A 24,654-nucleotide genomic window follows, 5' to 3' on the forward strand; every position below is an offset into this window, starting at 1 on the left:
GTGGTTTTGCTTGCAGTGTCAGAGGAGGCCATTCAATGTACAGCAGGAGGCTCCAGGGCACCTGCAGATAGCTCACTGGGCTAGATCAGCTTCTTTCTATTTAAGTGGCTGGCAGCAAGCCATTAATTGCTGGAGCTTTTGCAGTCAGTAGGTGGTTTAACTCCTACTGGAGCCCAGCATCACGGGGGGACAGGGAAGGAAAACAGAAAGGCATCACCAGTGCACATCCAGTGCTCTGACATGCCAGTTGAGTTCTAAACTATGTTTTTAATTACTTGGCATGATTTATTGAGGCAGTGTCTCAAGGTCATAAAGCACCATGAAGTGACACAACTTGCCTGCCAGCTTGAACTTCTGCCACTGAAGTGATCTCTTCTCTTTGGCTTCCTTCGTGCTCCCTGTGCCTCCTCCCACGCTCCCCAGCATCTCCACATCTGGATGGGATCAGATGTGTCACTGCAGGTATCTGTGGGGACTGATTCGGTAGCTCTGAGCCAGGACTGGAAAGGGAAAGCTTCGGCGACAGTAAAGCTAGACAGAAGGGTTGGGTTCCAAGGTATGTGTGAAAACAGCTCTGCCAAAGGAGGAGTTAATAAACCATTCCCAATGTTGACCCTGTGATGAAGAAGTGAGAAACCTAGAAAGGGAACAGGTAGGAGTAAAAAGGGCAGAAAAATGCTGCTCTTGTATTGCCTCTCCTGCAGCCAGTTCATTCAGCGTGACACAGCCTGGCTGGGCAGATGAGGGAACAGATCTGTAACGCAGACCTGGAATCCTCAGCTTTTCCTGCATGCACCTGCCTAAAGCAACAGGATGGTCAGGGCCCTGCCCACTGCTATTTGGCCCTGAGGAGCTGTACAGCCAGACTCACCGATCTTCAGTGCCCAGCAGGATCTCACTTGCTTTGCACCCAGCGCATAACAACGTGGTACTGCACACCCAATTAAAGCTGCTAACACTCTCTGTGCCTTTGGGCAGGAATTTGTGTCCTTCCTGTGGCAAAACAGCGCAACCTGACAAGGAAGAGGCTGTGGAATCCAACCTTGATGCATTTTAAGGCTTCTATAAATAATTAAGGGAGCTCATTAATTAATAAAAAGAAAGTGAAATTGAAAAAGCAGGAGGAGAGGGGCAATGAATACCCACTGGGGGATAATAAGTATGTCCTACACTGCAGCTTACACAGACTGAAGTCTTTTAGGGAGAGTTAAAGTGGCTTTGTGGTTTGAGCTAGAGAAACAAATCTTAGCTGGAAGAAAAACCTGCTGGGAATAACAAAGCTACTTCCTAAATCCAAGTTACACTTGGGAAGATTTTTCAAGATTTACACACTCAAGTGAGAACAACATGGGATATATACAGATATATCTGTGTATTTCTCTAATACGTGAGGAAAAAAAAAGGATCTGGCTGGTGCCTGGGGTTTGGTTGCACCAACAAGTCTTTGGGGAAGAGATAAAATACAGCAATGCAGAGAAAAACATCTTTCATTAATTAGATCATTATTAGTCTCCTCTGGCTCCAACGTGGGCAGCTTTGAAACCCTAGCTGCTATCAAAGAAAAGATTTACAGAAGTTCCACAAAGACAGAAAGAAACAATAAAGTCTGGTAATATCCCAGTGGGCTAAGAATTGGTAGAGTACACTAACTGCAAGTTACTAATTAGAGCAGCTTTGAAATCAGAAGCTTAAATCTGTGCTAAACAGCAACATGGTGCTTAGGGCCACAGCTTCAAGTGCGGAGATGAAACGTGCCAAACGTGCACGCCTGGGCACAGACAAGTCATTCCGAAAGGAAAGCAGGAACCTGCAGGTGCAGCTGAATGCTTGTGAGCACACAATTACCCAGTGGGTGTTTGCAACTGCATATTTCATACGCACAATTACCTCTTTGCACCCCTGCCTGCATATTTTTGTATGCCATTTAAATTCCTATCTTTAAGAATATGACCTTGGTGTCCGAAAATACAAAACATGCCTGAAGTGCTGCTCTGAATGCCTAGTAGGCATCAGGGTTTTAAACAGGTTAAAGGGCTGTTTTATCTCATATTACTGACATACTGCCTGACATGAAATTGGTGCTTTGCTGCTGATGAGTTCTCATCTCCTGAATATTTCCCTTGGAAGTTTTGGCATGCGGCTGGTGAGCCGTGCAGCACAGTGAAGAGAGAGGAGATGTATGTCTGCCCTACAGGAAGGAAATGCAGGGAAAGGGTATTAAATGAGGTTGAAGCCTGTGATCTCACCGAATCAAGAAAATGGAAGGTAATACAGGTGGCTGTGCTAAAGGGCTATATTTTGCTGTCAAGCAGCCTGACATTTGCTCTGGTTTCAAATCCTTATAATCTGTTGTGCAATATCCTTTGGATTTTCCTGTCAGCAGCTCCGTGGAGATGTGGGGTCTGTGGCTGGGCAGGCAGGGGGATGTCCAAGGTCATTCCTCCCCTCTGCTGGGGCAGGGCCTGGTGAGCAGCCTCCGTAGGAAAGAAGCACCCTCAGTTTTACAGACTCTGCTAGAAAAGCCCTCAACACGAAACAAACACAACGTACGTTTGATGCAAAATGCATTTAAACAGAAGAAAAGCAGCCAGTAATAAGACAACATCCAAAAAAAATTAATTCTTGCATGGCTCTACACCATGATGGCTGTTTCAAAAGACCCGGCAAGCTATATCCATGTAGTAAAGACATCTTTGTTTCCCAGTGCAGGGCCACCAACCCATATTTCTATATCTTCCTCCCCCAGTGTAAAAGATTCAAATCTCAGCTAACTTTCAAAATTTCTACGTTACCAGGTTTCAATGCCCTAGCCCCACCAAACTGGCATCCCATGCCCCCAGAAAGAGGTGCTAATCCTAAAATATGTGTCTGATGCAATGGCTGTCACTCACATGTTGGAGGAAGGAGTGGGGTTTATTTGTGCTACCTCAACTGTCCTGCAAGCAGTTTGCCATGGCTGCAAAGAAAGAGCAAAAGAAGGGAATAGAACTTGAAGAAATCAGTCTAGAGAATGAATACTAGTTACAGAAAAGTTACACAATTGTTCGTTACTACTCCACAGTAGTTTTAAAAGACTGCAGAGATGTAACAATTGATGGATCAAATTTAAAAAAAAAGCTATTGCCACCTGATTGGAGAAAAAAATCTCTGTCCAAGGCTGCAATGATTTATTAATATAAGTAATCAATAGCAATAGGTCTGTATCAGTTTTACATCTAATTTAAACTTTCAGGTCTCAGTGTACTCATTAAATAATATAATAGATTTACATATTTTAATTATATTTTATGGATTCTGAACATAATGTAATTAAAAGGGCTTTTCAGCAGAGATGATTAATGAACAGGGCAGCCAGACGTTCGGCACAGCCATTGTGCACGAAGGACTGCAGTGTGCTAGGAGTTCACCCCCGCGCTGGGCAGCAGCACGTTCACCTCCGCGTACAACCACGGCCATCGGACAACTCTGTGCACGCTGAGATTAGGCAAGCAGAGCCCAGAGGGAACGTGCAATCCTTTCTGGTGTTCAGCTCCTCCCTCAGAAACCCGTTACAACAGGAACATATCAAAACATGAGCAAATAATTAGAAAAGCATGGCCCAGATCACACTGCTGATCCTCTGAACCTCCTAAGCGTCCCACTAGGCAGGAGTGCGTGAAGTACAGAAAATATATCTCAGGTCTTGTGCCAAGGACCTGTCAAGGTGATACTCCTTAGATTCTCCAAGCACCGCTCCTGCACAGCGCTCTGAACACGTTCAGCTGTGTTATGGGTTAGAAGTGGGAAACTGAGTCCCAGAAGAGAGGGAAGCAACTCAACCCAGGTCCCAGAGCAGGCGGGGACAGAGCCACCCACGCTTCTTACCCGGTCTTTGGGCTGAAAGAAGTGGTTTGACAAAAGGCTGTGTGCTTAAAGCTGCTTTTGCAACCACATCAGACCAGCTAATAAAAGACACTGTATCTTCCTGCAAACCTTGCATCTCTTAAATCTTTAAATAGCTGCATCTATAACACCATCACCACTACTTCTGCATCCAAGCGATACCCTCAGTAAAACACAGCTTTCTTGAACCTGGGTCAGAACCTCCTGAACTACGTCCCCAAGAGCCTCAACAACCAAAGTGACTGCTGAAGACAGAAAGTAAAGATTTGAAATAAAAATTGAAATAAAATCATAGAGGAAAGAAGGTCAGCATTGCCAAGCTCTCATGACTTCACTGAAGGTCTTTGATATTTCCTGTTTCCTCTGCAGCTTCAGCTATTTGGTCCTGTGAGCGAAGAAGTACAACAGTTTCTAGTCGCCCGCACTGTAGAGCAGAAGTTGAAAATGCAACTTCAGAGCAATCAAACAAGAAAGCCTACGAGGTGAAGCAAAAGACCCCAAAACTCATACCTGATACAGCCCAAGCAGGTTCTTGAAGCCTCCTGGTACTACTGCTAAGGTATAAAACACTAGCACTCGCATAACACCACAGAAGAAAGCAGTTACTGCTCCTGCGGTCTGCTGGCCCTAGCATTTGAAAGCCTCTCTATGCTGATTTAGTAGCCAACCCTCAATTACTCCCCAGCTTTCTTTTCTCCTTATATAAAACCATTCTCTGGCGTCTATGCCAATAATAAGTCAGCAGAACTCTGTAACAGCCATAAAACCCATGATGTAGGATGTTTTTGGTTTTGAGATTTCTTCACTGATTTAGGGACACACTTCATTGTTCTCCTTTCCTTTCCACGTCAGTCAGAGGTGTGCCGCCTGTGCCCTTGGCTGCTGTGAACCGCACCGCCTTCCTGCCTTGGCACGCTCACCCCTTCACAGCAGCTCACACAGGAGCTGGCACAAGCAGGACTTACTGGCTGCAGGATCTGGGGAGGGCAAAATTTGGGTCCCAGGTAGTTTGACTTTTACACTGTGTGGGAGAACAACGGGGTAGTTGAAGCACAGTGGCCAGGGGTGCTCAGAGGACCTGGTGAGTAGAAGCAACGCTCCCTCAGCCCTCTTGACATCCTGATCTCCAGGGACATGTTCAGGGGTTATTCAAAACACTATTTCTTGCAAGACAGACACAAGAAATTCCCTTGTTTGGGATGAAATCTGAATTTCCTGACTTGTCACTTTCAGTGGCTTCCACAGATTTTTTTTTCAATTGCATTTTTCCCATCCTGCAAACTTTTGACACCTTTGACATGCAGGTAGGGGACCATTTGGGCTTGGCCTGGCAAAGGGGCAGACAAGTAAAAACACCCCTGACATTTGTGTTTTCATCTGGGTATACTTCAGTGTCTGAAATTTGATTCAGTTTTCTGGTACAGGCAGGTCCAGTGAGACTTGGAATGTGTTATATCTTAACAACCCCCAGACCTTCCCAAGCTGAGGCTGAGCTTAAACAAATCTGAGCTGGGCTCCAGGCAGCCCAACTGGGACAGATGTGCAAACTGAACATTATGAATAGCATCTGGTGACTGCTTGGGACTGTTTCATAGGAAATGCTCACAAATACTGAGGTTTTCCCTACTGCGACTCAAGCTGAATTAGACTTTACCCCATGGAAAACAGCACTGTGGTAAGCCGTACAGCTTGAGGTTGGCACATTTGGTAAGCGTTTGCCTTTGATTTCCACATATTCTCAGTTCTCCATATAGTGTGCTGAGCTTTTAGTCACAGAATATTGTTTTGGAGTAGCAACTAGTGATTTACTATTAACTAGTGATTTACTTAATCTCTGTTATCTTCTACCCTCAGGAACTCCTTCTCGATCACAGAACAAGTTTATTTTCTTGCTTAAATAATTCCTTGCTTTGGTCCTAATACCACTTCCCCTGAATATACACACAGATGATGTTTCACTGATCTTCTTGAAAAAACGGATTTTAAATGAAGTGTAAAATACAGCTATACCACAACATGGTCGGGAATTCCTCCCCAGTCAATCTGTGATGGCTGAAACAGGCACGTTCTGAAAGGGGCAGAGAACTGCACAACATCTGAACAGATTGAGATGCTGCCTGTGTTCCAGCTCTCCGCTTGAGCAGCCTCACTTTCACACAATTCCCACTACAAGACAAAACACTAATGCCTTCTAACACATACATTAGCTAATCAAGGTCAGTCCTAGGGTTACAACTGTATCCACTAGCAGATCAGTCATGCTTGAACATCCTACTAGTTGTGACTGTGTTAGCCTTGACCTCTAGACAAGGTCTTCCCTCTTCTTGCTCAGCTCAACCTTCAAATCATAAAGCAAGTTTCATTTTCTTCTCTGAAGAACCTGAATGCATCACTTTCCCATTACTGTCCGTGCTGTTACCATCAGAAACTTGTCCCCAGGGTCCCACTTCTCAGATGGCATCCGCGCTCCCTTCAGCCTCGGCTCCACTTCCAGCTCTCGCCGAGGTGCTGCCTTTGCTCAGTAAGCGCCCTGTGTTCTGGGTAATGTAAAACATGAGCATCTCATACACTGGGAAAATTACTTCTGTGCTTACACAGCTACTTAATTCCATTTTGCCATTGATTTGTCATTTTAAAGTTAAATAATAAACATGGATCGGAGCCAGGATACTGAGTGCTGCTTTCTCTCTCTCTCTCTAGTTTTTGATTTATGTGTTTGTTTATTTACTGATATATTTAAGTACTCCCTATTGCATTTCACACATAATCTGGCAAATCCAGAGGATTTACTTTCACAATTGATTAGAAAAGTCAATGTTTTACAGATAGGATTAAAATGGAAAATATCTGGGAGCCTTGATGGAATCTACTTACGAAAACTATTATCTCCAGCAGGCTCTGTAGCGCTTAAAAATCTATGTTGTGTGTTGTCCAACACAGAGAACATACAACCGTTTCCTGTACAGGTATTATGTCAACTGAAGAAATGTACTTGCTCATTTGTCCATTGTGGGAGCGCCTTCTAGGCTTTTCATTTAATCAACACCTGGGAAAAAAACATTGTTTTCCATTTGCTGGTAGTTTTCTTCTCTTCAGAATTAAACGAGGCAGGCTAGCAGGCAATGCTGAGGAAAGCAGTGGGTTTTGAATATTGTCAGTAATCCAAATTTAAAATTCTAAAAATGTCAACATGTGACATTTTTGGTTTTTTTTCCTTTATTTTTTTTAGCTTCAAACCATGTATTACTCCTCAGTTTTATTTATTTTTAAATCAATGTATAGAAGACTTTTTAAAAATGTGTTACGACAGGGCAAACTGCTTTTTAGCTTTTTGATTCTCTGTCAAATGGTGAACCTGACTCCCTTCTGATCTACTCTCACAATCAAAAACAAATCAGTTATTCACACACAGCTCGCTTCACAGTGGAATCATTTTCCAGATCATGAAATTTCAGTGCAGAGTGATAAAAAGATTAGGCTGGTGTCAAAGAGCACATTACAGGGCAGCCTGGAGAAAAGAATAAGATCTACTCTAAATCCCATTCTCCCGGGGCTGGGGTCCTCTTGCTGGCCTTTACTGGTGCTGCTAAATGCTAAAATTTGATTCTGTTGCACAGAGCCATCAGTGGCATGAATTTGTAAGAGTCTTTGATTTGCTGTTCTTAGTGAATTTAATGCCAAAATGTGGGCGGCTGTGTGCTGGGGCCGAGAAACTCCTAATGAGAGCAAGGCATGGCTACATTATGGGCCGACCACTGGAATATGCAGAACAGTCAATATTGATTGACCTCGCTTGTTACAGCAAGGTCAAGTGAGCAGGCAGGACAAGGTGATGGGGAAGCACTGCTTGTGTCTCAGTGCTAAAGAGCCATTTAAAGCCCGAGACAGACAATGCACAGAGACCCACACAACTTTAAGGAACTAGAAAACACCCCAATTAAGTGAAAATTACCATCCCCATTAAGTGGCAGCTATCACTGCTTAATTGCTACCCAGGGAGGTATCCTGATTAAGAGCAGATGAAGTCTAGCACATCTTATGCAGTGGGTTATTGCCTAGCTATGTAGGAAAGAAAACGAAAACCAGAAATAAGAGAGTAAAATCCTTTGGTCAAAAGCTGGAGACATTCATTTTCGCTAAATAAAACCAGAGCTCGTCTGGGGATCCCCTGAACTGGGGTGTCTTCCTCTCACTGTGCATAAGGCCAGGGTCTTGCAGGGACAGCAAGACATGTCCCTGTTCTGCCATTTGTCCCCAGGTGGGGAAGGAACAGGAGAGGAGTCCTCCTGCTCCAGCTGGACGCCCGGCCCAGCCCAGGACACGGACTGCCCTGCTGTGCGGTGCTCCTGCTCTGCTTCCCCTGCGGTGCTCAGGGCAGCTCAAAAGCACCTCTCATTCAGCTAGAATCAGGCCCACCGATCTCCCTTGAAATCCCCTGGCCTCAGTCAAGTGTGGCTTTGTCAAGATAATGTGAGCACTTTTTTTTTTTTTTCTCACTCAGCAATTCCTCTTTCTTCGGAAGAGCTTTGACCTTTAAATGAAGGTGCATGCCAAGAAAAATCCAGAGCTTGTTATCAAGACAATCTGTGGCACAGGCTGTGTGGTAATGTCCTCCCGAGGTGATGAATCAGATCTATCAGTGTCTAGATACTAAGGCCTTTTTTATCCTGGCAAACTCAGGGCTTTCCAAATCTTTAAGCCTGATCAGAGATACAGCACTACAAGAGCTTACTTAAATCTCAGCAAGTAGAAAAGAGGGTGAGGGGGAGAAAGCTCACATAAAATAAAGAACACCACTTTTTTAAGATAAAACATAACTCTAGGTACAATAAAAGCCTTTAAAGAACAGAAAAGATCTTTGTCAGGAATGTATCTCATTTAGTCCCATTGTTTCACCGCATGCTTTTCAGAAAGAAAGGCATTCATCTTGCCTTTTTTTTTCCCCTAGTATTTTTTTCTCCTTTCTTGATGCCAGTTTCCATTTCGTTAGGGAGTGAATCACTGATGAGGTGCTGGTCTTGTCTCCTTGCGAACACACCTCAAAAACGGGGCAGTCAGGAAAAAGAAAGCATACAGTCTTATGACCTAAAACCCAGATGTTTTTACAAGCCCAGTTGTATTTATGTTGTGCTGTGCTATACAGCTGTTGTTTAGTGCTTATGGCATGCAGGTTAATAACTCCGAGTACCTATGGTTAGATACCTGCAACATGTGGCGAGGTCCCAAAGGGAGACATTTTCAAAGGAAAAACAAAGGGCAGAATTCCTAAATTTCCACACAATTTCCCCTGCATGTGCTGCGAGCTGAACTTCCCTGGTTCACGGCACATTGCTGGGAAGTTGTACCCGTGTCCCTGAAAGCCTCAGAGGAATCTCTCATTTTCACAGTTGGTGCACTGAGCACGCATCTGTGTGTGGAGTTATATGCCCAGACATGGAGACAATCACATTTCTGTAGCTTGAGTACCCCTGTGATGAGCCATAATGCCATCACGGGTTTTGCACAGAGAGGCAAACTCCCAGAAAAGTCCTGTCAGCTCGAGTTTGACCTTTCCTACAACAATGATGCAGAGCGGGTTATTTTCTACGCAACACGGCTGCACACTGAGCACACACAAGTTGCCAGATAGGGCACAGCCTGCACTCCAATACACTTCATCTGATGATCCCCCAAAAGCAAAGTCCTGGCCTGACAGCATTTCATTTTGGCTACTTCCACACTGAGAGATATTCCACAGTGAGAGAGAAAAGGAGGGGACTCTGCTTCCCCGCCTTCTGCATAAACTCACTCGGCACTCAAGCCCTGTCAGTATGACACACCAACCAAACTGTTGCTAGAAATGCCCATCTTGGAGCCTGATTTTTTTTTTTTCCAGTAGTATCAACCTAATAAAGTGCATATCTTTCTACCAACATAGTCTATTTTATAGCTTTTGACAGTACTCCTACATGACTATTGGGATATAGCCTGAGTCTTCACAACTTCCAGCTACAATTGTGTTGAATTTCACTTGGATAACCACAAAAGAAAACAAATTAATTTAGCATTTGCAGAATCTTGTCCATCAGCATTACAAGGTTAGGATATGTAATATACACCTTTATTTTATACAGCTCCTACGTGACTAAACTAACGAGTCCTCCATTTACAAAGCATATAGCATTTTGCAAAAACATACTGTATTGACCCACTTGAAGATGAGCAGGGCTCACTGCTTTCACTCGTGTCATAAAAAAGCTTTGAGTTGTTGTACTGGGGGCTGATCAAACTCCTGCACAGCCACGGTTCCCCCATGGACTTCTTGTTTTGAAGATCCAGATTTGCTAACCAGCAGTCTGATTTTCTGAAGAGCCAAAAATACAGCAGCCTTCTGTGCCTCCCTTCCCTGTATTTCCAAAAGCAACGCATATGCTTCGTGACTTGTGTTCGTTCCCACATATGTGGAATATGAAATCTACCTCCACCTGTTCCTACAAGCAAGGCTGCTTATAACGTTACGAGAGAACACTTACATAGGTCAGGAACGATACCAAGAACCTGGTAACTCAACAGGCACAGACTGAGCACCTCTGGCTTGGAGCCAAGGTCATGAACTGACGGATGCTGACAGCAGCAGTTGGGAACACGCAGTCTGAAAGAATGAGCGAAGGGCAAACGCTGCCAAACCCAGACAAGTGGAGTAGCAATGATGAACACAGTCTGGCCAAATTGCCTCGCTTCCCCAAGTGCCTCCCTCTGCCTCTGTCAAATTCGGCTCACCATCCCTACGGGAAAGCCTTTTCCACATGATGCAGCTAAAAAACTTGAGGCCATGGCACAATCCTGACTACCCATACAGCCTCTCAAAGCACAAAGGAAAACCCACCAAGTCACACTTACAGTTAAGCACTATCCCACCTTCCACTTTCCCCGGAAAGTGCTTTAGCTTTGCAAATTGTGTTGTCTTCTTGCTTGTTCTACAGTGAATCAGTTTGTCTCTCAATAAGGCTTGTAAGTCAGTAAGCCTACTACACTGACTTTAATGTCGCATTGTTTCTTTGAACTCCTCGTCTCTCTCTGTCTCCCTCATGGTCCTTGTTTTTCTGTCTGTACTAAAGGATTTCCAGGCCAGGGACTGTCACATTTATTTATTCTTTGTCTTCTTACTTTTTTTTTCCCCCTCTGTATTTTCTGTATTTCTGCATTTGTACAGCTTGTAGTGCAGAGAGTTTGCAGTAATGAATTTGAATGTTTTTCCTCATGGCCAGTTTTGTTACCTCTGTTTCTGTTTTCTCTCCTTTATATTGGAGCAAATGAGAAAATCTCAAATGAATTGTGCATCAGCCCATTGATTAAGTGGAGTACCTTACCATGCAGTAATTACCACTGCCTAAGTTATACCCAAGCACAACAAATCATTTTTATTTCTGTACGCCCTGCAACTTGGAGAAAGAAGCACTAGTCACGGATAGACAGCATATGAATTGCCAGAAAAATCCCAGGTTGTGTACAGATCATTTATAACCTAGCCAGCCCAGTGTTTGCAGAGGTTTTTGCCCACTAAACATCTCATAAATCATTGACTTTCTTTAAAAAGATAACAATAATTTTGAAGTGGTAAGTGGGATTGGTCTGGATCATTATATTCTCCCTCTAGGGCAGGGAGTTGAAAGTTTTAATTTTCTTTCATCAATCTAAGTCATCACCCAAGGCTGGAGTGAGATGTTTGACTTCTACTGCTGGAAACCTTAGGTAAGACAAGACCTGAACACTCTCCACGGAGGTCTCAGGTCTCTACTGAGTTGTTCAGAAATTTGGAGGGTAAGAAGGCTGCACACACGCTGCTGTGAGCACAGTGTAATGCCCCCCTGCCAAACCCACTGTAGGACCAAGGCCGAATGCCACCAGCAGCTGAGCCCACTGCCTTTCTTCTTGCCACGGGGCTACAAGGAAAAGGAAGGGGAATTTGTGATCAGGACTTCACAAACCGGTACATGCTGAGTGGCATTGTGTAGCACTGAATTCATTGCACATTTTGTAGGGTTTATTTGTGCAGGGGACATGTCTGGGGTTGCCGTACGTCAGGCAACCCAAGCTATTCCTCCCAACTAGCTTGCTGGCACTCAAGAGTCTGAATAATTGTTCTTAATCCCTCAAACCCAGGCAAAGAAGAAAACATGATCACAAACAGACATACTGCACTCAGGGAGAGGGGGAGGTTGCTCTTCCCTCCCCCCAGCTGAAAGCTACACTCACCCTCCCACCACGTGCCATGTCTGTGGTGGTGTATAGCGGATCCCCCACTGCATCCGAATCCCACTTTCTGTTGGCAGTCCTCTACTGGCAGCGGGGCACCAGTGGGCTCTGTCATTTTGTTTGTGTAGCAGAGGACCCTGGGATCCTCACTCATGGCTTATGGCTTATGCTCTGATGTGCTGCCATTCCAGCCACAACAACCGTTAAGAGAAACAAATGCAACCCTGAGCTGAGCAATTTTTTTCAATTAGTGTCGTGTTTTTCCTTTTTGGAAAGACTACATCAATTTCATATTTTCCCCAAATGTGTTTATTATTTAAGATCATTTGCTGAATAATTTATATGACTGATTTTAATATGTGCATTGCTTCATTGTTATTTTTTATTGGAACTGACTTGTTTTTAGCCAGTTTTAATCATTCTTCATATTCCTATCAAGAACAGAGAACTTTCTAATAGGAGCCGTGTGAAAAATGAGATACTGAATGACCCTTATGGTTCAAAACATTACGGCAAAAATATAGTAACAAAGAGAAGGCATTAAACAGGGAAGCTCAGAAGGGGCACTTTGGAGACAAAAGTATTACAGAGCTGCTAATAACCACACCATTTGATCACAACTTACCTGGAGTCCCTGGGAGGGGCTTTTGGAGGAATCCTAGCAGGCAGGGGTTCAGCACAGCCACGCTCATGGGATGCTCCAAGCTCGAGGTGTGTTGTTGGATGTTCCAAGTCCGTCACTTTTGAGGTTTCTTGTGATATACTTCACATCTTCAGCCTGGAAAAGGAGATTTCATTCTATGATAGCAAAGGTCAAAGCAACTTGGAGCAGACAACGTTAGAAACTTATTTACTAACAATCTGGCAACAGCTTGTGGAAGCTTCAGTACAGTTGGGTTTTCAAGCGCAGTCATGCTGGTTTTGAGGATGCCAGAGTGCCTGATGCTTTTCTCAGCTACGCTTTTGCCTGGTATAATTGTTGTTGGCTTGTTAATGCTTGCATGTGAACTCAGGGCTGAGAAAGGGGCTATTGCCTGGGGAAGGCTGCTGGCTTGCCAGCCCAGCAAGTACTCCACAACATGCAGAACAGCAGTGATGGCACGTTGTATCAGCTGCACCAAGAACTACTTCTGCAGGCAAGAGGAAAATCAGGGCACCAAGTCCATTGCTTTCTTAATCCATCTACTGACACCACTAACATAGACAGTCTTGCTTTTAGTATGAAATCGAGTGAGATTTTCCAACCAATGCACTTCCTATGGGCCACAGAAGACAGCTGGAATGAAGGACTACAGATGAGTGCAAGGAATGAGCAAATCAGCCGTGTCCAAAGCACTTTTCCCAGCCTCAAAACAAGATCCGCCTTTTCTGGATCCCTGCAGATACTGGACTCACACCACCCCAGTTCTCTTTATGTCCCGTATGACATTAAGGCCTGAAGCTAGAAGATGCTAAGCTTAGGTCTGAGAATTTCCAAGCTGCCACGGCGCTGCAGAATCACAGCCCCACGCCAGCCGCGGCACTGGTGGCTGGGTTCAGAGCAGGGACGGGACTGCAAGGGGCAAACCTTCCCCAGGCACCACCTGGCCAAAGCTTTCAGCAGCCTGCCCACGACCCAGAAGTAAGCTGAAGTTCACTAGGAGAACCTCCAAGTATTTAAATGGCACATGTTTCAAAGAAAGGAAGTTCAGTCTAAAGAAGACTTTAAAAGGTATGGGCGTATTTCTCCAAGCCATTGTTCCTACCCCTACAAACCAGTGATGTGTGTTCTCTAAATTCTAATACCAATTTGTAATGTTTTAAGAGGAGTATATTATATTTAGCTGGTTATCTAGACTTCCTTGTAAATTAAACTGAAGCTCTCAGCAAAACCTATCTTCCTTTCGTTTTTCCCCTCTAATTACACCGTGGCACTAATTATCTTATGAGCAGAAACATTCTATAGATTGCTGCTGCTTCGAAAACCAACTGCTGCTCCTACTACTCTCCCATACCTTCCACACATCTCCAGACAAAACCCAAAACGACACAGAACAAAACACCACAGGCAGGACTCTGCCCCTGAGCATTCTCCTTTTCTACAAGTTCTCTGCCTCCTCCTATCCCACCTCCTTATATCACTACTGGTTCCCAAAGCCTTATTCATATTTTTCCTTGATCTACAGCGTTTGTGTAAAATATAAATGGTGCTTGTGTTCTAAAAAGCACAACTATTTCCTGAGTATCATGGCTAAAACTGTTTGGATGTTTTCCCCTAGCCTTTCTGTGGATGAGTGGTCTACCTCCAGTGTAATCCCATCTGGAGCAATTTAGCAGCAGCTGTCAATAGTGTAACCATGAATTTTTTCATCGGAGAAAATGATTGTAAAATTGGATCATCAGAACACATTTCAGTGAAAACGGCAGCTTTTTTTTTTTTTTTTAAGTATAAGCTCAATAAATGATGTTTCTAATGTGAAATCATGCAATGTTAACTCATTGCTAATGGCACAAACGTATGCTCACTTCACAAAATCTAACACATTAAGACCCTCTAAAGAGAGGCAAAAAAGGGATCTTAACAAATTTTTCAACTCATCAACTCACCATGGAGTCAACTTAAAGCATTGATTAATAGGACCCTTGCTATCCTAGCTCAACTTGTAAGTAGCTTAATAAGACATAAAATATTCTGCTCAGGATTTTTAGTTTAATACTTTTTTATTGATTTTTTTTACAAGAAAATACAATAACATTGTGCATATAAAGCAGTCTGTGTAAGGCCTTAATTTTGCACAGGCACATCAAAAGTAACACGCATTCATTTTGCACGTGTCACTGATCCACATGACCTTTAAACTGTTATTCAGCAAGAAAATTAAATATCTAGCAGAAAGCTTTGAAAGAACAATTCATTAGAGAGTACCTGGTATGTGCAGCGCATCGCACCAAGTCACACGCACACGCAGACCTAATGGGAAACTGTTGACATCTTCTAACGCTGTTTTTGTGGTGAACGGGTAATGTGCCACACATGCACGGGATGCAGGGGGCATTTCGGAGCCTCACAAGAAAACAAAGGTGAGCAACTTCACCAGTGCCATCCACTCCTTTTAGCCACGCGTTAAATTCACAGACGTAGCGTCTAGGAGCTGTTCACGGATTTCAGTCCTTGTTTCAGGAGTTGGACTCGATGATCCTTATGTGTCCCTCCCAACTCAGGATATCCTACGATTCTATGATTCTCCGCAGCCCCAAGTCCCGCAGCAAAGCCCCCAGCCCCAGACTTCCTCCAGACCCACCAAGCATCCCCCAGCGCTCAGCCCGAGTCGCCCCAGGGCACCCTGCGCTCTGACCACCGGGCTTGCTGGCTGCCCTACTGCAAGCCGCCTCCTCGGAGCTCCAAGGGGCACGGCAACACAGCCCGCATCAGCATTGAGGTGCTCCCGTTCACTTCGTTTCTCCTGGCAAGGAGAAGTGCTCCCTTCACCTTACCGCCACCGAAGCTGTACCCGCATGGCAAGCACCGTTTGTCACGGTGCCCGCGTGGCTCCCAAGTCATTACACCGGGCGAGAGAAGCAGTTGCCTTGAGCACCGGACTGCTTAGCGGGCAACCAGGTTATTTTTGCTCTCTTTTATCCCGCTTTGTTTTTAAACATCTTGCCTAGAGCAAAAGGCCTAGAGTCACCACCGCTGGGAAGCCCCACCGCACGCAGCTCTATGCCGGGAGCCAGAGCGTAAGGAAGGTTTCAGACATGCTTTTGGCATCCTAAACCAAACTGTCGTCCCCCCGTCCAACGGGGACCCCGTGGTGACATTGCTCAATAACGAGCACAGACCCGGGGGGGAGGGGGACTGTAATCATTAAATTGTAAATCCCTTTAAATGCAAAGATCAAAGGGAAAGTTTCAATCCAATGACACATAATTAAAAATGCAGACGTGAACGGCTTTGATTCATGAATGCTTATGCACTTTTAAATTGTTGCCAGGGAGATCAGGGCATGAGAAAATTAAAAACCATTACGCTTCAAAAGGATAAATGATTTTCACAGCTTTCTAACATTATTTCCTGTTGCGCAGATTTTTGTGTGTTTTAACATTTTCCCCGCCCTGCCCGGGCAGATTAGTTCTGAAAAATGTTTTCCAGAAAATGTTCAGGACTCAATGAGATTAAAAGGAGATTAGTGAACTTGTTGGATGGAGCGTTCCCATTGATAGTTAATGGCAAATGCCCAGGGCAGTGGAGGAGGAAGCCCCTCACACTAATTTTGCCCTTTTACCCACATTTTAATTTAAAGAGCTATGACCTTTTAATTCATTATTCTTTTCCTAATTGAGCCGGCACAATACAATATGATACGGGCCATAAGCCAAATCTCCCTGAAGTTAAAGGATATATTCCCATGACTGCAGTGGTTTCAATCTATTTGTTTAACATTTCTCACTTGTAAAAGTCAAAGCACTTAACTGAAAGGAAAAGGCTGCTTCCGACTGTACAAGTTAAAAAACTGAGAAATACAAGGTGCCCAATTCTCAAATATCTTATCACAGAGGTTAGAGTAAATCCCTGACCATCAAGCTGCAGCAAATGCTCCCACCTCTGATCCCTGCTCAGATCTGCCCAGCTTCAACACACAACTTTAACACTCCCAACCGGCACCTAGGAAAGCTTTTGGTGCGCTTTAAGATCACCCCAATCTTACCAGAGGTAAACAGCATTGAAGTGTCTGCGGGTGTTTAGAAGAGAACCTCCTGGCCAGAACAGTCCTGCTGAAGTTCAGCTCCAAGTTGATGGTTTGCAAAGAACTCACGGGCAGCATTTCTGTCAGTGGCCTCAGAGTACTTGCGAAAATGACACGAAGATCGTAGTGCACAGTGCTGGGCTCCCATCGCTTCCTAACTTAACGCTGGCTACATGAAGGGGGAGGACGATCAGAAGGAGTATTGAAACCTGCACTGTACACAGCCGGCCACCTTCCTCTCCCTGCACAGTTGATGGAATATTTCTCCTTGTCACGTAGACATTTTTGGTTTATGTATCTGAAGTTACATGGGATGAATCCCACTGTTCAAAAGGTGTACCTCTGGGATGAAGGAGTAGCTAGAACCCCAGAGGCACAGCTCTAAATGTCAATACACCAAAAATCCCATCCGGGTAGCATGCCATAGACTTTCAGGACTCCGCTTTTTCAATAAAGTAAGGTGCTGCTGAATACATCCACGTTGGGCTGACTTGCTCCTCACTCTACCGTGGCATTTCTCAGCTGCCAGTCAAACCAACCTTCACAAAATATCCCCCAAGGGGGAAAAGCCAGAGAGGAGAAGCAGCAGACTATGAGTACCAAACAGTTCAGCAGGCATTCAGTGGGGAAAGCAAAGCCCTTTTTTATCTGCATCTGAACACATGAACCAGACGTGGTTTCTGTTCGAGACTGGGCGCCTTCTGAGGTGTCTCCAGCCAGCAGCCAGCTGTGAGTCAGCATACGGAACATCCCAAAAACGCACCGATGCCTGCCTTTGTTATCCACTGCATTCACTGAGATCATTCAAGGAACATGATGTCCCACGCTAACATATCTAACGGTTCAACCCTGACACAGAGGACTGACAAATAATTTCTGGCTCTACTATTTTTTCTGTTGCTTTTTTAATGATAATTAAAAATGAAAATTGGACAGGACATTCTTAAAAAGGCAGAATCTTTCCATCGACTTCACTGAGCTTGGGATCGAACTCACCCAACAGTCTTTGGGAAGCCACAGATTCATAATGGCGCTGTTGGATCCTTCAGTAATGATAAGCAGAAGGCAAAATATTAGAAATAATAAAAAACAAAAAGGGGCAATGTCCAAGTAGTAAGTAAGACATGCTGAATTTATCTTTCAGTTGGCAGTTGTTCAGGAACATGTTAATATTATTCTTTGCTTACAGTTATTAGATCAATAATGTTGCTACTTAATTCTTGTCCTGTAGATTTCAGTCCAAAAGAGATTTTCCAGCCTAAGTTTCTGTGGCACAGAACATAATACTAAATCCATTTACTTAGCTCAGTAACTTGCATTTGACTAAGGCAAATGCATCCAGTGTTGACTTGAGAACTTCAAGAAGTGGATGTGCAGCTTCTTCTAAACATTCTTTTTAAAACTGTCTTATATTTTTAATGTGGATTTGTTTTTCTTTCTCTTCTCACCTTTTGCTCTCTTTGGACTTTTGCTGATGTCCCCGTCAGCATTTTCTAGGTGTAACCACAAAAACCTTCTTTATGTTTGGGCACCTGGATGCCCCCCTAAATCCGGCTGTTGAACAAAATCTTCTTCCACAGACACCCCCGCAGAATGAGAGTCCTGTCTCAAGAGAGCAAGACACCAAGTCCTCTGCAGGTTTAAATGAGCTCTGTTTCATTACTGTAATCAATTTACATCAATCGTTTAGCCCCATATGTGGCAGGGACACCCCCACTCCCCTGAACACTCGACCCCTCCACACCCCCCGGGAGGGCTGGTCACACTCCATACCAGGAGGGCTGCCTGCCCCAGCTCAGGGCTCCTCAGAGCAAACCCTGTGACTGTTCTCTGGGTACATTTCTTGGCTGCTCTATTATGAGATCAGGTCTGGGATTAGAACTCCTTGCTGTTCTTTATCCCACTTATCAAAACAGGCTCATTCTTTCTGTACTATGACGACTATGATTTCTTAGTTTAAAGAAGACGTGGGTTAAGAAGCTCTCACCTGCACCAGCAGAGCACTTTTATCCTGAACTGGGGAGTTGCCATTTCACCACCCTTCCTCCTAGACTTGACGTGAGGGAGAAGGTGCATGGCAAAGAATGACTCTGTCGCTCTGTACATCGTCTGAACTACACACTTCTCTCAGTCTCAGCTGTGAAGGGAAGGAGAGGAGTCACAGTAAACCCAGTTCTCTCCGTCATGGCACTCCTGCAATTCCAATTTCCATTCATACCAGCTCTGAGCAGTAGCATACCAAAAGCATGCTGTTTGCATATTGCTTTGTAAAAATAGGCAAGTTCTGAGAAAACAGATGCAAGGACAGCCCCACATCATGAATCTCAGCTCCGCCACCATGCTGAATATTGAACTATTGTGTTCCGTTCCCGTGGTCAGGAGCAGACTCTTACCAGGACGAATAGCAGGAGCTAGGCAAGAACAGCTGTTGTGATTTCCATCAACAGGAAATCTCACAGCTGAACAAACTCCTCCGGCAATCTAGATTTTGCTGTTTGTTTTTCCTTATGTTCTTTCACTTCAGTTGCAACAAGAGTGAAGTGGCATTCAAGCATTTAGGCCTGTTTCGGAAGCTGGTGGTATGACTTTCTTGCTCACTTCACATTCATTCTGCTCCCAGTAATGATTACCTTTGTGCCAGGCTCATTGCAGGTCCAAGCTCACTGCAAGTCCAGAAGAAGGAAGAGAACAAAATTAATGAATCCAAATGGTGTTTATCAGTGACGAATTTTCTGAACTCCTTAACAATTTGCAGAAACTCCAGCTTATCATGCTTAATTTGCTTTGTAGGACAAAGACCACCATAGTTTCTGACAATCTCAGTGGTTATCAGCATATGTGAGACAAATTATTTTAAGATGGATTGGTAGCCAGATGGCTGGCTTTGCGGGTTTTTTGTTTGTTTGCTTATTTCTAAGGACACCTGCATATTTGAAGCAGTTCTCTTCCTTGACACTCTCAGCTTCACCGGGGCTAGGACCATTACAATGGGGAAGACGAAATCCTCATCCAAAGACAGATGAGGAGCTGCCAACTGCCTTTTCTGCCCTACTGGAAATTATATTAAGAGTTGGCAATATGTCTTCTCACCTCCTAGAGTGGCTGGCAACTGAGTGCTGTCTATATCACAAAAGGCTCCCAATCCACTCTTCTCTCTCTTTTGAAAGAAAACGGTGTTCTCCACGTTCTGCAGGTCTCCCCTACTGAACAGCTGCTTAGCAATATGCGTCCTCTGCTCAGCTTGTCCTTGAGTTGGAGTGGTTGTTTTATACCAGGATAGAGAATATGTTACAGACATGTTTTTCAGACAGGCTGAGTTCCTAGGAGAAGTGCATCACATCGCTGAGACTCATGAGATTTGCATTCATCCTCTGACTTGCCACTGACTTACTGGATGACCTCAGCTTCCCTGTCCATAAGGCAGCGATGAGAATAATCAAACAGCTACTTGTGTGTCAAACACACAAAAGCAGGGGGTGAGCATTGCTGAAGAACAGTGAGACATGATTACTAATAGCTTGCATGATTATTCCCAAACACATACAATCTCATAATATTGCCATCATTTGGCATAACACTGCCTGAGAACTCGGAGAGGAAACTACTGTTTTGCTCTACTGTTTTATTGATAACTGAAAGGGGAGATACAAGCAGAATAGCTGCATTGCCCCTGCAGACAAACAAAATCCCCACGTCCCACAGGTAATTACCATCTCCTAATTGGGTTTGAAAACAGGAGATTTGAGTCTGGCTGCACAGAGCTTGCACCAAAATGAACAATTACTTGTGTGGGGGATTCAGTGGTTTCAAAACACAACAGGATGAGACTGAAACCAGTGCTGAACTGAGGCTTTCCCTGTGAGTTTGCAGGTATCCCTTGGAGACCTCCACTAACAAGCTGGCTGCTTTTACTCATTGCAATCAGAAGCCATACTCACCCTTACCGTCATTTTTAGCTGCCACTTCAGGCTCATTACATCAGGTTAACTAATGGCAATTAATATGAAAACTAAAACTGATAGCATAGCTCAGTACTTGGTCTCCAGTCACTGTTCCTACACTGCTCTGTGTCGTGGTTTAACCCGGCAGGCAGCTCAGCACCATGCAGCCATTTGTGCAATCCCCGCAGTGGGGTGGGGGAGAGAACTGGAAAAAGGTAAAACTCGTGGGTTGAGATAACGACAGTTCAGTAGGACAGAAACGGAAGAGAATCATAATAATAATAGAACATACAGAACAAGTGATGCACAACACAATTGCTTACCACCTACTGACCAATGCCCAGCCAGACCCTGAACAGCCCCCACTCGCCAATTCCCCCCCATGAACTGTTCAGCACGATGCCGTGTGCTGTGGGACATCCCTTTGGGCAGCCTGGGCCAGCTGTCCTGGCTCTGTCCCCTCCCAGCTCCTTGTGCACCCCCGGCCTCCTCACTGGCAGGGGGTGTGAGAAGCTGGAAAGTCCTTGGCTTCATGTAAGCACTGCTCTGCAACAACTGAAACCTCAGGGTGTTATCTGCATTGTTCTCAGCCTAAATCCAAAACACAGCACCATGCCAGCTGCTAGGAAGAAGATTAACTATCCCAGTAGAAACCAGGACACTCTGGCATTCCTGATCGCTGTTCTCACAACAACCCATGAGCTTTCCAGGCATGGCCAGCGCTGGCCTGCTCCAGCCCCAGACAACTTTTGGGGCTGCAGCCCCCAGCCCGGCCCTTGTCCCTGTGGGATGATGCTCCTCATCCCTCCTGCTGGGTTCGCTCATCACACCCCTGTGCTGCAGCCGCATTTGAGAATTTTTAGGATGCTGCAACAGGCTAGTCCCCTTTCTCACTGTTGATGCATGAGAAGATTTTATGGCATGGCTTACGTTGCGCAGATCAAACACAGATACAGATTTGCTCAACACAATACAGGTCTCTTCAAAAAGCCCAGTTTTCTGCCAACAGACTGTCAAACCCTGCACCCGATACAGGAGGAAAGAAGAAGCTCTAAACCTGTCCATGACCTTGGGGGTTGAATTCTCAGTGGCTCGGTTCACAGAGTATCTACCTTGCCAATCCACATGCTTAATGATTCAGAGGTTGTATAACGCTTTGGAGGCACAAACAGTATCTCAGTGTTAAAGTATTATTATGAACAGGGTTCCGATATTTTCCAGACTCCACTCGGCAGCATTTTTGTTATTTGCACCAACATTACTGTGACAATAACCTCTCACACTAGATCATCAGCAACGTCCAAACTTTCCACCCATGACATGCAGCATGAAACTCATCTACTTGAAATGAGCTGGCAGAATTAGAATTATCCTCTCTATTTGCTATTACTGAGGCACCAGACATTTTGCAAACATCCTTTCAGCAAGGGACTATGTCAGTTTACTGATACAATAATCAACATAAATCTGCAAAACACTTCTGCTGACATTGCTGATAGGGAACAAAACACAGTGTTAAGTGCACTCAGCCCTCATTCCCCCAGTGCAGCTTATCTGGGGTTGCTTTGTAGAGAGGATGTTGTGATTTTTATGCTGGTGTATCCAATTTTATATTCATACCTGCTGTGTATGTGTGGAGCTGTAACTGTGTTGTGCCCAAGAGCTATCCTTACTATGCACCGACTACGCTGTAACTACCTCCATCGTATACTTCTAAATGGTTCCAAGCAGCGCAATAACATCTGTATTGATCTAAGAACATTTTATTGATTAAAGGCTGCGAAAGAAACCACATGAAACACGGGCCCATTATTTAACAATGTTTTTCCAGTGCCTGTGTTGGAAATAAAAACATGATGCTGTTAATTATTTTTAAATCGAATGGCTTCCACTGAGATTGCTGTAATGATGCAAGGTCAAACTGCTAGGCTTTGGGTTCTCCCCCCTCTTCTCTGCTCTTCTACAGGGAGGAGAAAAAGATTGACAGATAAATGCTGCTGGATGTTGACATTAAAAGGACAAACAAGATGAAAGTGCATCTCCAAACTTTCTACTGCAAGATGGCACACAGGTCTAGTACAGATCAGTGTGAGCAAGCCAGGTTTTGGGAAGGACAGCATTTACCAGTCTCCCCTGGACTGCACTTTTAACAGTTTTCACTGTGTTTTTATGTTGCATTACAGGATACTCTGTCACGCTGAAGAGCCTTCCATCTCCCAGGCCTTGCACTTACTCTTGCAGACAGAGGAGGGAGAGTTTGGAAAGAGCTCGAAGAATGGCACAAGAGGAGCAAATATCCAATTTAAAAGACAGCCCACTGGCATGTGTAGCCAGCTGTTTTCAGGTCTAGGACACAGCAGAGGAGCTTGGAGTACAGGTACGGTGGATCAGAGCAAGGGTGCCTCCTAGCAGCCGCTCGCAATTTACAGTACCTTTTGTTCGTGTCTTACACTCCTGTTCCGTTCCTGAAGAGAAATTCAGAAAACACCACCTGACATCTCTGCCAGGAAATAGGAAATGTAAATAAAACCCAACAGCCCCTTGGGAAATCCAAATTCAAAGGCTTTCTGACTCAATCTCTGCACAGCTCTGAACTCCCTAAGATTGTGGGAGCTCGTTCTTGTATGAGAAATCCAATTCCAATTGTTTTACCATTGATGTTGTGTTGTAAGGGGAAAGATACTACAAGAAGCCGATGAGAATCTAAGTCAGGAAATAGGCTGAAATCAATGCTTTGGGGGAGAGAAAGGAAAGGATTCGATGTGATCCAGGATTCTGACACAGTTCAGAGAAGGTCTGGCTATTACATTACGGCCACATTTTGAATTTCTCTGGTCGTATTTGTTGCAAGCAGAGAAAAAAATCTGGTCATTCTGATGTGACAAGAATGTTAATACCTATCTTTTAATGTAAATCAGCTCAGAGAGATATCCAGTCACTACGTAGGGACTTGAGGAACAAAAGGCATGGTAAAGCTGGTAGTATCAGTTCAAGAAGGTGTAAGACCTGTCTCTGTTGAAGAAATTAAGATGAACTATGCTGGTCTTTGTGAACCTAAGCTAGACAAATGAAAAAAACTTTTTTGTTCTGGATTTTTTTCTTACCCAGAAATCAATACCACCTGCCAAATAGCATCTTCTAGAGTGCCAGGTTATGTGCCAGGTTTCGACATGGGAAACCAGTGCCTGAGCACACAGCAGGCAACCTGCTCCTGCTCCTCTAAAGACTCATTACAGTCTCTGCTAAGTCTCTTCACATCCCTTCCCATATCAGCATCATGGATATAATTCAGAGTGGAACACTGTGCCCTGGTTTTGACAGAAGGCCTACTGTGAAGCAGAAAAGTATTGCACAAATAGTAGTAGTAGCAAGGCTGGAAAGGAATGCCCTAAGAGTTTTCAGCATTATCTTTGTAGATCTTATCCCAAAGCACAGAAAAACAGTACCTAAAAATCTTTTCTTGGACACACCCTTCCCAGTCTGGGTTTGCATTAATAACTTATTCATTAACAATAATATTGCCCACTTTGAAAAATCTGTTTCAGTCACTGTTTTTGAGTTATGCGATTTAAATTATTTTCATAAGTTTCATATTTGTACTTTCAGGAAATAAAAACTATTCATAAAAATTACTTCCCAGACAGCAGTGACTATTCCTTTAGAAATTAACGCATTCTTGCAACTACCAAAAATTAACACTTTCAGAATAAAAAATGGCAGATATATTTTTAGAAGAGATTTTGTCCTTTAGAAATAATGGCATATGACAAAAATTGGAAATTTAAGACCACTTTTGTTTTAAGTGTTGAAAAAAATTGCTTTATGGTTTGCAATGAGGTAAGCACAGTTTTGGGCACTCTCTCAAGCCATGG

General features: G+C 44.2%; 1 long non-coding RNA gene across 1 annotated transcript in view; it reads right to left on the reverse strand.

The window, feature by feature from the left end:
• The window catches only part of LOC106041064 (uncharacterized), a 399,163-nt gene that overhangs the window by 310,009 nt on the left and 64,500 nt on the right, over positions 1 to 24,654 (reverse strand). Inside the window, exon 14 of the long non-coding RNA XR_010825713.1 lies at positions 12,743 to 12,895. This is a non-coding gene — a long non-coding RNA (uncharacterized lncRNA). The remainder of the gene's footprint in view (positions 1 to 12,742; positions 12,896 to 24,654) is intronic.

This window comes from Anser cygnoides, chromosome 18 (assembly GCF_040182565.1).
Source record: "Anser cygnoides isolate HZ-2024a breed goose chromosome 18, Taihu_goose_T2T_genome, whole genome shotgun sequence".
Classification (NCBI taxonomy): domain Eukaryota; kingdom Metazoa; phylum Chordata; class Aves; order Anseriformes; family Anatidae; genus Anser; species Anser cygnoides.